The sequence below is a fragment of the Labeo rohita genome, unplaced genomic scaffold, assembly GCF_022985175.1.
Source record: "Labeo rohita strain BAU-BD-2019 unplaced genomic scaffold, IGBB_LRoh.1.0 scaffold_1922, whole genome shotgun sequence".
NCBI lineage: Eukaryota > Metazoa > Chordata > Actinopteri > Cypriniformes > Cyprinidae > Labeo > Labeo rohita.
Genome location: NW_026128135.1, coordinates 1 through 12533, shown reverse-complemented (window position 1 = coordinate 12533; position 12533 = coordinate 1). Strand labels below are relative to the sequence as shown.

The 12533-nt window shown below is 39.3% G+C and overlaps 5 non-coding genes across 5 annotated transcripts; 3 read left to right on the top strand and 2 right to left on the bottom strand.

Annotated features, from left to right (window-relative positions):
• Positions 1-884: 884 nt before the first annotated feature.
• Positions 885-957, bottom strand: trnar-ucg (transfer RNA arginine (anticodon UCG)). The gene has a single exon. It is a non-coding gene; the product is annotated as a tRNA-Arg (tRNA).
• A 1748-nt stretch (positions 958-2705) lies between these two features.
• On the bottom strand, positions 2706-2778 carry trnar-ucg (transfer RNA arginine (anticodon UCG)). The gene has a single exon. It is a non-coding gene; the product is annotated as a tRNA-Arg (tRNA).
• Positions 2779-7325: 4547 nt separating this feature from the next.
• trnar-ucg (transfer RNA arginine (anticodon UCG)) lies at positions 7326-7398 on the top strand. Its single transcript has one exon. It is a non-coding gene; the product is annotated as a tRNA-Arg (tRNA).
• A 1764-nt stretch (positions 7399-9162) lies between these two features.
• Positions 9163-9235, top strand: trnar-ucg (transfer RNA arginine (anticodon UCG)). Its single transcript has one exon. It is a non-coding gene; the product is annotated as a tRNA-Arg (tRNA).
• Positions 9236-10998: 1763 nt separating this feature from the next.
• Positions 10999-11071, top strand: trnar-ucg (transfer RNA arginine (anticodon UCG)). Its single transcript has one exon. It is a non-coding gene; the product is annotated as a tRNA-Arg (tRNA).
• Positions 11072-12533: the final 1462 nt, after the last annotated feature.

Genomic DNA, 12533 nt, shown 5'->3' with positions numbered 1-12533 from the left:
AAAAAAGACATTTTAAAGAACTCCACTGTAATTCCAACCTACAGTACTCAGCTCTAAAGTCTGATGCCTTTTCCATCAGGTCACTACATGCATATATGGGGTTTCACTGTAATAATACTGCTGTTTTAGAGTAGTACTCTCAGTCAGTTGAATTGCAAATATATTATTGCCACTCCCCAAGAAGACAAGAAGAAAACCTTTCAAACAAGCCAGATGTTGTTCAAACCCATAGTACTCAGCTCAAAAGTCTGATGCCTTTTCCATCGGGCCACATTTGCAGTTTCTTTACTGTAATACTGCTGAATTAGAGCTGTAAGGTGATTCTACTCAGTTCAAATAACTGCACAATCATTTGCCAAAAAGAAGCTTTTAAACAAATCAGATGTCACTGAAACCACCAATACGGGATTTCAAAAAACTGAAGTGTGTGCCACTGGGCAACTGAACCCACACTTGCAGATCCACTAGAGTAATACTGTCATTCCATTGAATAATTCAAATCTAGTAGGCATTCCCCAAGAAGAAGAACATGTTAAACAACCCAGATGTGATTCTAACCTACAGTATTCAGCTCCAAAGTTTGATACCTTCTGCATTTGGCCACTAGGCCCACACTTGCAATTTCACTACTGTAGCTCTTTTGGATAACAGTTATACAGTAATACACTTATTCACTTGAATTAGAGTTCAATAAAAGCCACTGTGTAAAACCAGGGTTTTCTTCAGAAAAAAAAAAAAAAAAAAAATCCATATATGAATATACGTATTTGTTAAAAGCTGATGTATTCATGTAAAAAAAAAAGGAAAAACACTTTTTCATAAGGTGCCAACATCAACTCAGAACACCTACATTCCATGAAACAGGTTGCACATACAGTTGCAACTGACCCAGATGGGACTCGAACCCACAATCCTCAGCTCCGAAGGCTGATGCCTTATCCATTAGGCCACTGGGCCTTCAAATGCCTGTTCCACAAATTTGGTTCTAATTCATTAGAATAGTTCTGTCCAAGTGTGACCCAAACACACAGTACTCAGCTCCAAAGTCTAATGCCTTTTTCAGTACGCAACTAGACCCACATTAGATTGCCAAGAAGCAGCTTTTAAACAACCCAAATGTGACTCAAACCACTTTGAAGACAGAACTGCTTTCAATTGGGCCACTGGGCCCACACTTGCACTGTCCTGAGAGTAGTACTGCTCTATTAGAGTAGTACTTTTATTCCATTGAATTAGAATACATCAGCATGCATTTCCCAAGAAGACAGACATTTTAAAGAACTCCACTGTAATTCCAACCTACAGTACTCAGCTCTAAAGTCTTATCCATTAGGCCACTAGGTCTGTGACGGTCTGTTCCACAAATTTAGTTCTAATTGATTAGAATAGGTCTGTCCAAATGTGACCCAAACACACAGTACTCAGCTCCGAAGTCTAATGCCTTTTCCAGTACGCAACTAGACCCACATTAGATCGCCAAGAAGTAGCTTTTAAACAACCCAGATGAAGACAGAACCACTTTGAAGACAGAAGTGCTTTTCATTGGGCCACTGGGCCCACATTTGCACTTTCCTGAGAGTAGTACTGCTCTATTAGAGTACTACTTTTATTCCGGTGAATTAGAATACATTAGTATGCATTTCCCAAGAAAAAAGACATTTTAAAGAACTCCACTGTAATTCCAACCTACAGTACTCAGCTCTAAAGTCTGATGCCTTTTCCATCAGGTCACTACATGCATATATGGGGTTTCACTGTAATAATACTGCTGTTTTAGAGTAGTACTCTCAGTCAGTTGAATTGCAAATATATTATTGCCACTCCCCAAGAAAAAGGACCAATCAAACAACCTAGTAGAGGCTCAAGCCCACAGCACCCAGCTGCAAAATCTGATGCCTTTTCCATTAGGCCACTAGAACCCCAGTCGCAACTTGACTGTACTAATGCTGCAGAATTAGAGAACTACTGTCATTCCGTTGAATTAGAATAAGTTATGAGGCATCTGACAAGAAGAAAACCTTTCAAACAAGCCAGATGTTGTTCAAACCCATAGTACTCAGCTCAAAAGTCTGATGCCTTTTCCATCGGGCCACATTTGCAGTTTCTTTACTGTAATACTGCTGAATTAGAGCTGTAAGGTGATTCTACTCAGTTCAAATAACTGCACAATCATTTGCCAAAAAGAAGCTTTTAAACAAATCAGATGTCACTGAAACCACCAATACGGGATTTCAAAAAACTGAAGTGTGTGCCACTGGGCAACTGAACCCACACTTGCAGATCCACTAGAGTAATACTGTCATTCCATTGAATAATTCAAATCTAGTAGGCATTCCCCAAGAAGAAGAACATGTTAAACAACCCAGATGTGATTCTAACCTACAGTATTCAGCTCCAAAGTTTGATACCTTCTGCATTTGGCCACTAGGCCCACACTTGCAATTTCACTACTGTAGCTCTTTTGGATAACAGTTATACAGTAATACACTTATTCACTTGAATTAGAGTTCAATAAAAGCCACTGTGTAAAACCAGGGTTTTCTTCAGAAAAAAAAAAAAAAAAAAATCCATATATGAATATACGTATTTGTCAAAAGCTGATGTATTCATGTAAAAAAAAAAAAAAAACACACATTTTCATAAGGTGCCAACATCAACTCAGAAGACCTACATTCCATGAAACAGGTTGCACATACAGTTGCAACTGACCCAGATGGGACTCGAACCCACAATCCTCAGCTCCGAAGGCTGATGCCTTATCCATTAGGCCACTGGGCCTTCAAATGCCTGTTCCACAAATTTGGTTCTAATTCATTAGAATAGTTCTGTCCAAGTGTGACCCAAACACACAGTACTCAGCTCCAAAGTCTAATGCCTTTTTCAGTACGCAACTAGACCCACATTAGATTGCCAAGAAGCAGCTTTTAAACAACCCAAATGTGACTCAAACCACTTTGAAGACAGAACTGCTTTCAATTGGGCCACTGGGCCCACACTTGCACTGTCCTGAGAGTAGTACTGCTCTATTAGAGTAGTACTTTTATTCCATTGAATTAGAATACATCAGCATGCATTTCCCAAGAAGAAAGACATTTTAAAGAACTCCACTGTAATTCCAACCTACAGTACTCAGCTCTAAAGTCTTATCCATTAGGCCACTAGGTCTGTGACGGTCTGTTCCACAAATTTAGTTCTAATTGATTAGAATAGGTCTGTCCAAATGTGACCCAAACACACAGTACTCAGCTCCGAAGTCTAATGCCTTTTCCAGTACGCAACTAGACCCACATTAGATCGCCAAGAAGTAGCTTTTAAACAACCCAGATGAAGACAGAACCACTCTGAAGACAGAAGTGCTTTTCATTGGGCCACTGGGCCCACACTTGCACTTTCCTGAGAGTAGTACTGCTCTATTAGAGTACTACTTTTATTCCATTGAATTAGAATACATTAGTATGCATTTCCCAAGAAAAAAGACATTTTAAAGAACTCCACTGTAATTCCAACCTACAGTACTCAGCTCTAAAGTCTGATGCCTTTTCCATCAGGTCACTACATGCATATATGGGGTTTCACTGTAATAATACTGCTGTTTTAGAGTAGTACTCTCAGTCAGTTGAATTGCAAATATATTATTGCCACTCCCCAAGAAAAAGGACCAATCAAACAACCTAGTAGAGGCTCAAGCCCACAGCACCCAGCTGCAAAATCTGATGCCTTTTCCATTAGGCCACTAGAACCCCAGTCGCAACTTGACTGTACTAATGCTGCAGAATTAGAAGCTTTTAAACAAATCAGATGTCACTGAAACCACCAATACGGGATTTCAAAAAACTGAAGTGTGTGCCACTGGGCAACTGAACCCACACTTGCAGATCCACTAGAGTAATACTGTCATTCCATTGAATAATTCAAATCTAGTAGGCATTCCCCAAGAAGAAGAACATGTTAAACAACCCAGATGTGATTCTAACCTACAGTATTCAGCTCCAAAGTTTGATACCTTCTGCATTTGGGCCCACACTTGCAATTTCACTACTGTAGCTCTTTTGGATAACAGTTATACAGTAATACACTTATTCACTTGAATTAGAGTTCAATAAAAGCCACTGTGTAAAACCAGGGTTTTCTTCAGAAAAAAAAAAAAAAAATCCATTGAATATAGTATTTGTTAAAAGCATGTATTCATGTAAAAAAAAAAAAAAAAGGAAAAACACATTTTCAACATCAACTCAAAGACATTCCATGAAACTCCACTGTTGAATTAAATGGGACCACAGTATTCAGCTCTAGTGGAAATCCAAAGGCCACTAGGTCAGGCTCATTAGTGGGTTCCAGTGACAAACACACAGTACTCATGCAAAAATCTAATGCCTTGAACTAGAAATCACCTTACAGCTATTTGAACATGATTACAGTAAAAACTGCAAATGTGGCCCGATGGAAAAGGCATTTGACTTTTGAGCTGAGTACTGCTCTTTGAACACCATCTGGCTTGTTTGAATTAGGTTTTCTTCTTGTCAGATGCCTCATAAAGTATTCTAATTCAACGGAATGACAGTAGTACTCTAATTCCAACCCACATTAGTACAGTCAAGTTAAATGACTGGGGTTCTAGTGGCCTAATGGAAAAGGCACTGTCAACATTTTGCAGCTGGGTGCACACTCCTTGAGCCTACTAGGTTGTTTGATTGGTCCTTTTCTTGGGAGTGAAGTAAATATATTTGCAATTCAACTGACTGAGAGTACTACATAAAACAGCAGTATTATTACAGTGAAACCCCATATATGCATGTAGTGACCTGATGGAAAAGGCATCAGACTTTAGAGCTGAGTACTGTAGGTTGGAATTACAGTGGAGTTCTTTAAAATGTCTTTTTTCTTGGGAAATGCATACTAATGTATTCTAATTCAATGGAATAAAAGTAGTACTCTAATAGAGCAGTACACTTGTTTAAAAGCTACTTCTTGGCGATCTAATGTGGGTCTAGTTGCGTACTGGAAAAGGCATTAGACTTCGGAGCTGAGTACTGTGTGTTTGGGTCACATTTGGACAGACCTATTCTAATCAATTAGAACTAAATTTGTGGAACAGACCGTCACAGACCTAGTGGCCTAATGGATGAGACTTTAGAGCTGAGTACTGTAGGTTGGAATTACAGTGGAGTTCTTTAAAATGTCTTTCTTCTTGGGAAATGCATGCTGATGTATTCTAATTCAATGGAATAAAAGTACTACTCTAATAGAGCAGTACTACTCTCAGGACAGTGCAAGTGTGGGCCCAGTGGCCCAATTGAAAGCAGTTCTGTCTTCAAAGTGGTTTGAGTCACATTTGGGTTGTTTAAAAGCTGCTTCTTGGCAATCTAATGTGTGTGGGTCTAGTTGCGTACTGAAAAAGGCATTAGACTTTGGAGCTGAGTACTGTGTGTTTGGGTCACACTTGGACAGAACTATTCTAATGAATTAGAACCAAATTTGTGGCACAGGCATTTGAAGGCCCAGTGGCCTAATGGATAAGGCATCAGCCTTCGGAGCTGAGGATTGGGGTTTTGAGTCCCATCTGGGTCAGTTGCAACTGTATGTGCAACCTGTTTCATGGAATGTAGGTCTTCTGAGTTGATGTTGGCACCTTATGAAAATGTGTTTTTCCTTTTTTTTTTTTTTACATGAATACATCAGCTTTTGACAAATACGTATATTCATATATGGATTTTTTTTTTTTTTTTTTTTTCTGAAGAAAACCCTGGTTTTACACAGTGGCTTTTATTGAACTCTAATTCAAGTGAATAAGTGTATTACTGTATAACTGTTATCCAAAAGAGCTACAGTAGTGAAATTGCAAGTGTGGGCCTAGTGGCCAAATGCAGAAGGTATCATCAAACTTTGGAGCTGAATACTGTAGGTTAGAATCACATCTGGGTTGTTTAACATGTTCTTCTTCTTGGGGAATGCCTACTAGATTTGAATTATTCAATGGAATGACAGTATTACTCTAGTGGATCTGCAAGTGTGGGTTCAGTTGCCCAGTGGCACACACTTCAGTTTTTTGAAATCCCGTATTGGTGGTTTCAGTGACATCTGATTTGTTTAAAAGCTTCTTTTTGGCAAATGATTGTGCAGTTATTTGAACTGAGTAGAATCACCTTACAGCTCTAATTCAGCAGTATTACAGTAAAGAAACTGCAAATGTGGCCCGATGGAAAAGGCATCAGACTTTTGAGCTGAGTACTATGGGTTTGAACAACATCTGGCTTGTTTGAAAGGTTTTTCTTCTTGTCAGATGCCTCATAACTTATTCTAATTCAACGGAATGACAGTAGTTCTCTAATTCTGCAGCATTAGTACAGTCAAGTTGCGACTGGGGTTCTGGTGGCCTAATGGAAAAGGCATCAGATTTTGCAGCTGGGTGCTGTGGGCTTGAGCCTCTACTAGGTTGTTTGATTGGTCCTTTTTCTTGGGGAGTGGCAATAATATATTTGCAATTCAACTGAATGAGAGTACTACTCTAAAACAGCAGTATTATTACAGTGAAACCCCATATATGCATGTAGTGACCTGATGGAAAAGGCATCAGACTTTAGAGCTGAGTACTGTAGGTTGGAATTACAGTGGAGTTCTTTAAAATGTCTTTTTTCTTGGGAAATGCATACTAATGTATTCTAATTCAATGGAATAAAAGTAGTACTCTAATAGAGCAGTACTACTCTCAGGAAAGTGCAAATGTGGGCCCAGTGGCCCAATGAAAAGCACTTCTGTCTTCAAAGTGGTTCTGTCTTCATCTGGGTTGTTTAAAAGCTACTTCTTGGCGATCTAATGTGGGTCTAGTTGCGTACTGGAAAAGGCATTAGACTTCGGAGCTGAGTACTGTGTGTTTGGGTCACATTTGGACAGACCTATTCTAATCAATTAGAACTAAATTTGTGGAACAGACCGTCACAGACCTAGTGGCCTAATGGATAAGACTTTAGAGCTGAGTACTGTAGGTTGGAATTACAGTGGAGTTCTTTAAAATGTCTTTCTTCTTGGGAAATGCATGCTGATGTATTCTAATTCAATGGAATAAAAGTACTACTCTAATAGAGCAGTACTACTCTCAGGACAGTGCAAGTGTGGGCCCAGTGGCCCAATTGAAAGCAGTTCTGTCTTCAAAGTGGTTTGAGTCACATTTGGGTTGTTTAAAAGCTGCTTCTTGGCAATCTAATGTGGGTCTAGTTGCGTACTGAAAAAGGCATTAGACTTTGGAGCTGAGTACTGTGTGTTTGGGTCACACTTGGACAGAACTATTCTAATGAATTAGAACCAAATTTGTGGCACAGGCATTTGAAGGCCCAGTGGCCTAATGGATAAGGCATCAGCCTTCGGAGCTGAGGATTGTGGGTTTGAGTCCCATCTGGGTCAGTTGCAACTGTATGTGCAACCTGTTTCATGGAATGTAGGTCTTCTGAGTTGATGTTGGCACCTTACGAAAATGTGTTTTTCCTTTTTTTTTTTTTTTTTGAATACATCAGCTTTTGACAAATACGTATATTCATATATGGATTTTTTTTTTTTTTTTTTTTCTGAAGAAAACCCTGGTTTTACACAGTGGCTTTTATTGAACTCTAATTCAAGTGAATAAGTGTATTACTGTATAACTGTTATCCAAAAGAGCTACAGTAGTGAAATTGCAAGTGTGGGCCTAGTGGCCAAATGCAGAAGGTATCAAACTTTGGAGCTGAATACTGTAGGTTAGAATCACATCTGGGTTGTTTAACATGTTCTTCTTCTTGGGGAATGCCTACTAGATTTGAATTATTCAATGGAATGACAGTATTACTCTAGTGGATCTGCAAGTGTGGGTTCAGTTGCCCAGTGGCACACACTTCAGTTTTTTGAAATCCCGTATTGGTGGTTTCAGTGACATCTGATTTGTTTAAAAGCTTCTTTTTGGCAAATGATTGTGCAGTTATTTGAACTGAGTAGAATCACCTTACAGCTCTAATTCAGCAGTATTACAGTAAAGAAACTGCAAATGTGGCCCGATGGAAAAGGCATCAGACTTTTGAGCTGAGTACTATGGGTTTGAACAACATCTGGCTTGTTTGAAAGGTTTTTCTTCTTGTCAGATGCCTCATAATTTATTCTAATTCAACGGAATGACAGTAGTTCTCTAATTCTGCAGCATTAGTACAGTCAAGTTGCGACTGGGGTTCTAGTGGCCTAATGGAAAAGGCATCAGATTTTGCAGCTGGGTGCTGTGGGCTTGAGCCTCTACTAGGTTGTTTGATTGGTCCTTTTTCTTGGGGAGTGGCAATAATATATTTGCAATTCAACTGAATGAGAGTACTACTCTAAAAAAGCAGTATTATTACAGTGAAACCCCATATATGCTTGTAGTGACCTAATGGAAAAGGCATGGAAAAGGCATCAGACTTTAGAGCTGAGTACTGTAGGTTGGAATTACAGTGGAGTTCTTTAAAATGTCTTTTTTTCTTGGGAAATGCATACTAATGTATTCTAATTCAATGGAATAAAAGTAGTACTCTAATAGAGCAGTACTACTCTCAGGAAAGTGCAAGTGTGGGCCCAGTGGCCCAATGAAAAGCACTTCTGTCTTCAAAGTGGTTCTGTCTTCATCTGGGTTGTTTAAAAGCTACTTCTTGGCGATCTAATGTGGGTCTAGTTGCGTACTGGAAAAGGCATTAGACTTCGGAGCTGAGTACTGTGTGTTTGGGTCACATTTGGACAGACCTATTCTAATCAATTAGAACTAAATTTGTGGAACAGACCGTCACAGACCTAGTGGCCTAATGGATGAGACTTTAGAGCTGAGTACTGTAGGTTGGAATTACAGTGGAGTTCTTTAAAATGTCTTTCTTCTTGGGAAATGCATGCTGATGTATTCTAATTCAATGGAATAAAAGTACTACTCTAATAGAGCAGTACTACTCTCAGGACAGTGCAAGTGTGGGCCCAGTGGCCCAATTGAAAGCAGTTCTGTCTTCAAAGTGGTTTGAGTCACATTTGGGTTGTTTAAAAGCTGCTTCTTGGCAATCTAATGTGGGTCTAGTTGCGTACTGAAAAAGGCATTAGACTTTGGAGCTGAGTACTGTGTGTTTGGGTCACACTTGGACAGAACTATTCTAATGAATTAGAACCAAATTTGTGGCACAGGCATTTGAAGGCCCAGTGGCCTAATGGATAAGGCATCAGCCTTCGGAGCTGAGGATTGTGGGTTCGAGTCCCATCTGGGTCAGTTGCAACTGTATGTGCAACCTGTTTCATGGAATGTAGGTCTTCTGAGTTGATGTTGACACCTTACGAAAATGTGTTTTTCCTTTTTTTTTTTTTTTTTTTTACATGAATACATCAGCTTTTGACAAATACGTATATTCATATATGGATTTTTTTTTTTTTTTTTTTTCTGAAGAAAACCCTGGTTTTACACAGTGGCTTTTATTGAACTCTAATTCAAGTGAATAAGTGTATTACTGTATAACTGTTATCCAAAAGAGCTACAGTAGTGAAATTGCAAGTGTGGGCCTAGTGGCCAAATGCAGAAGGTATCAAACTTTGGAGCTGAATACTGTAGGTTAGAATCACATCTGGGTTGTTTAACATGTTCTTCTTCTTGGGGAATGCCTACTAGATTTGAATTATTCAATGGAATGACAGTATTACTCTAGTGGATCTGCAAGTGTGGGTTCAGTTGCCCAGTGGCACACACTTCAGTTTTTTGAAATCCCGTATTGGTGGTTTCAGTGACATCTGATTTGTTTAAAAGCTTCTTTTTGGCAAATGATTGTGCAGTTATTTGAACTGAGTAGAATCACCTTACAGCTCTAATTCAGCAGTATTACAGTAAAGAAACTGCAAATGTGGCCCGATGGATGGAAAAGGCATCAGACTTTTGAGCTGAGTACTATGGGTTTGAACAACATCTGGCTTGTTTGAAAGGTTTTTCTTCTTGTCAGATGCCTCATAACTTATTCTAATTCAACGGAATGACAGTAGTTCTCTAATTCTGCAGCATTAGTACAGTCAAGTTGCGACTGGGGTTCTAGTGGCCTAATGGAAAAGGCATCAGATTTTGCAGCTGGGTGCTGTGGGCTTGAGCCTCTACTAGGTTGTTTGATTGGTCCTTTTTCTTGGGGAGTGGCAATAATATATTTGCAATTCAACTGAATGAGAGTACTACTCTAAAACAGCAGTATTATTACAGTGAAACCCCATATATGCTTGTAGTGACCTGATGGAAAAGGCATCAGACTTTAGAGCTGAGTACTGTAGGTTGGAATTACAGTGGAGTTCTTTAAAATGTCTTTTTTCTTGGGAAATGCATACTAATGTATTCTAATTCAATGGAATAAAAGTAGTACTCTAATAGAGCAGTACTACTCTCAGGAAAGTGCAAGTGTGGGCCCAGTGGCCCAATGAAAAGCACTTCTGTCTTCAAAGTGGTTCTGTCTTCATCTGGGTTGTTTAAAAGCTACTTCTTGGCGATCTAATGTGGGTCTAGTTGCGTACTGGAAAAGGCATTAGACTTCGGAGCTGAGTACTGTGTGTTTGGGTCACATTTGGACAGACCTATTCTAATCAATTAGAACTAAATTTGTGGAACAGACCGTCACAGACCTAGTGGCCTAATGGATGAGACTTTAGAGCTGAGTACTGTAGGTTGGAATTACAGTGGAGTTCTTTAAAATGTCTTTCTTCTTGGGAAATGCATGCTGATGTATTCTAATTCAATGGAATAAAAGTACTACTCTAATAGAGCAGTACTACTCTCAGGACAGTGCAAGTGTGGGCCCAGTGGCCCAATTGAAAGCAGTTCTGTCTTCAAAGTGGTTTGAGTCACATTTGGGTTGTTTAAAAGCTGCTTCTTGGCAATCTAATGTGGGTCTAGTTGCGTACTGAAAAAGGCATTAGACTTTGGAGCTGAGTACTGTGTGTTTGGGTCACACTTGGACAGAACTATTCTAATGAATTAGAACCAAATTTGTGGCACAGGCATTTGAAGGCCCAGTGGCCTAATGGATAAGGCATCAGCCTTCGGAGCTGAGGATTGTGGGTTTGAGTCCCATCTGGGTCAGTTGCAACTGTATGTGCAACCTGTTTCATGGAATGTAGGTCTTCTGAGTTGATGTTGACACCTTACGAAAATGTGTTTTTCCTTTTTTTTTTTTTACATGAATACATCAGCTTTTGACAAATACGTATATTCATATATGGATTTTTTTTTTTTTTTTTGAAGAAAACCCTGGTTTTACACAGTGGCTTTTATTGAACTCTAATTCAAGTGAATAAGTGTATTACTGTATAACTGTTATCCAAAAGAGCTACAGTAGTGAAATTGCAAGTGTGGGCCTAGTGGCCAAATGCAGAAGGTATCAAACTTTGGAGCTGAATACTGTAGGTTAGAATCACATCTGGGTTGTTTAACATGTTCCTTCTTGGGGAATGCCTACTAGATTTGAATTATTCAATGGAATGACAGTATTACTCTAGTGGATCTGCAAGTGTGGGTTCAGTTGCCCAGTGGCACACACTTCAGTTTTTTGAAATCCCGTATTGGTGGTTTCAGTGACATCTGATTTGTTTAAAAGCTTCTTTTTGGCAAATGATTGTGCAGTTATTTGAACTGAGTAGAATCACCTTACAGCTCTAATTCAGCAGTATTACAGTAAAGAAACTGCAAATGTGGCCCCCGATGGAAAAGGCATCAGACTTTTGAGCTGAGTACTATGGGTTTGAACAACATCTGGCTTGTTTGAAAGGTTTTTCTTCTTGTCAGATGCCTCATAACTTATTCTAATTCAACGGAATGACAGTAGTTCTCTAATTCTGCAGCATTAGTACAGTCAAGTTGCGACTGGGGTTCTAGTGGCCTAATGGAAAAGGCATCAGATTTTGCAGCTGGGTGCTGTGGGCTTGAGCCTCTACTAGGTTGTTTGATTGGTCCTTTTTCTTGGGAGTGGCAATAATATATTTGCAATTCAACTGAATGAGAGTACTACTCTAAAACAGCAGTATTATTACAGTGAAACCCCATAAATGCTTGTAGTGACCTGATGGAAAAGGCATCAGACTTTAGAGCTGAGTACTGTAGGTTGGAATTACAGTGGAGTTCTTTAAAATGTCTTTTTTCTTGGGAAATGCATACTAATGTATTCTAATTCAATGGAATAAAAGTAGTACTCTAATAGAGCAGTACTACTCTCAGGAAAGTGCAAATGTGGGCCCAGTGGCCCAATGAAAAGCACTTCTGTCTTCAAAGTGGTTCTGTCTTCATCTGATAAGACTTTAGAGCTGAGTACTGTAGGTTGGAATTACAGTGGAGTTCTTTAAAATGTCTGTCTTCTTGGGAAATGCATGCTGATGTATTCTAATTCAATGGAATAAAAGTACTACTCTAATAGAGCAGTACTACTCTCAGGACAGTGCAAGTGTGGGCCCAGTGGCCCAATTGAAAGCAGTTCTGTCTTCAAAGTGGTTTGAGTCACATTTGGGTTGTTTAAAAGCTGCTTCTTGGCAATCTAATGTGGGTCTAGTTG